Consider the following 2,358-nt stretch of genomic DNA (forward strand, 5'->3'; position numbering starts at 1 on the left):
AATCTTGCACACTTTAGCGACAGCATGTCAACAGCGAGATGCACGTTCTGGATGCGCAAAAAGCATGCCACCAGAGGAGAAATCACAAAATTGATGCTGAACATCGCTTGGAATGGTCATTACCTCCAGCAAAGCTACGAGACTAATCTCTTTATCAAAAAAACGGATATCGAGAACGCAAGAGACAAGGGACAATGATTCCAACAGCCTTGACCGTGCAAGGAAAGCATACAGGCCATCCTATTGTTGCGTTTGGTATAGGTGCAGATGTAAAGCCCGATATCAGATCAGGCGAGTCAATCTCCTGATCTCACTGGATCTGGACAGTCATTGGTTCATTACGTCACGGGAAAGGACAGGAAGCGACCATACCTGTTTGACAGCGACACCAGGAATGGCCAGCAGCATGATGACAGTGCTGACGAGCAGAAGACCGTCCTTTGCTGACAGCGCCATTGAAAGAAAGGTGCTTGGAAGCAACTTGCTCACAGCTTCCGTGCCTGGAACGGATAAACTTGCAAGCTCGTTTCGGGTAGCTGCATAGACGCCGAGGTACAAGAACTCACAGGAGACACAGCAGTAACCCATGAAGATCCTGCTGGTGTAGTAGAGCTTGATCATCGCGTTGGAGCTACCAGTATCCTGTTCACACACACGATCACTCATCTCATCGTTGAAAAAGCACCTCTCTTCTCAAGATTATGCCAACATGGTCACTGAGGCAACCCATGGTTGCCAACACATGCCGCTGACATTGCATGCTATAGGCCACAATGATGAACATGACGTGCCTGCTGTATAAGGTGAGCACCTGAATTCGTATCGTAAATGCCCACTGCATGGCACCTGAGCATACCTTGTGGGTGGATGCTCCACATGCCAGTGCGGCATACATCTGAAACCAGTGAGATCCAAGGTCCAGGGAGATGAGCACAAGCCATATGCTTTGAAGCTGAGGCACGAAATAGCACAGTAGCGCCAGGAGGCCGGTGGTGGCGACCCTGTCTGTCACCATGTCAAGGACTTGCCCAAATGTGGATGTCTGGTTCAACACTCGAGCGAAGCGTCCATCCAGCTCGTCCATCGCAAAACCCACGGCATATGGTATGATAGAAAGCAACGGAGAAAAAGGAGCCATTCCAAAGGAGAAGAGCATCAATGCCACTCGAACGTAACCTGCATTCAAAGCTTACGTATCACGCTACCAGATATACACTTGGACTGCTAAAAATGAGGGTACCGTGTGAGCATCCGTACCGATCAGGTGGGGAACATAAACATATATGTTCCCATGGCGAGTGAGCCATCCAGATTTGGGTTCAGTCGCCATCGAGAGAGTAAACTTACTTTTAGTTCGCTGAGACCTCGAAAATACACTCGCTGCTGCACATGGATACTCAACAGTGCTTCCAAATTGATATATGCTACTCATCCTATCCTTTCGAAAAGAACCAGATCAACGCTGATGGCGATCCAGGAGCAAGTGATGCTGCCGATGACCCTGCTGCGAGATAGGATGTCCACCCTACTGATACCATCGTCGATACACCTCACGATACGTGTGCTCTATCCTATCGTCAGGTTGTCGTATGACGTGCGAAATTATGCGCAAATGGAACTATTATGAAAACCACTGCACCATTCGCTCCAGGAAAAGGCAAAAGTATTGTTGTTCAAGGCTTGGTATTGAATACATGAAAACTTTCCTTAAGCCTGACCATCAGCTAACAGCCGGTGTAGACGATTGAAAAGTGTTGCAGGAAGCTGATTGCTTCAGCAGGTCGAGTACGACCGCATGCGTCGCCCTTTGTCGCGTTGTCATCACCCTATACAGAAAGAACGCGCTCAACAGTGATGAGGTGCGATGCTCAGGCATATGGAATTACATTACCACAGGGTTGTATTGCACGCTCCACATAATATTTATATGTATCGTACTGTCATACGTCTCATCCTCGCCGAAAGGTATTGGCGCTCGTTGTCACCGTGAGAGACGAGGTGATTGATGCACACGCAGGACACGGTGACGCAAACTCTCCTCTGCAACCCTCTCCAACCTTCCAGCGCGATGGCGGTAGATGCGTCACAATACCAGTTGGAGCCGCTCTATGCTAAAAATTCAAAGAGTCGGAGGCAAAGGAGGTGATTCAGTCTGTCTTCAAGCGGAAGCTCGCTGGCGCCAGTTACCATCCTGACAACACATCCTCCTGGGCCAAAGAAATAGCAGATGACATCAAGCAGCAGCTGAAGGACAAAGAATGGCCACGTTACAAGTACATAGTACATGTTGTGATTGGGGAACAGAAAGGGGAGGGCATCAAAGATGCATGTCGATGTTTTTGGGACAGTAACACAGAT

At 48.8% G+C, this 2,358-nt stretch overlaps 1 pseudogene; it reads right to left on the reverse strand.

Annotated features, from left to right (window-relative positions):
- Positions 1 to 372: 372 nt before the first annotated feature.
- On the reverse strand, positions 373 to 1,330 carry LOC149808890 (CDP-diacylglycerol--inositol 3-phosphatidyltransferase 1 pseudogene; annotated as a pseudogene).
- Between the last annotated feature and the right edge of the window lie 1,028 nt (positions 1,331 to 2,358).

Source organism: Nuphar pumila, unplaced genomic scaffold, assembly GCF_984573655.1.
Source record: "Nuphar pumila unplaced genomic scaffold, dmNupPumi1.hap1.1 HAP1_SCAFFOLD_2053, whole genome shotgun sequence".
NCBI classification, from domain to species: domain Eukaryota; kingdom Viridiplantae; phylum Streptophyta; class Magnoliopsida; order Nymphaeales; family Nymphaeaceae; genus Nuphar; species Nuphar pumila.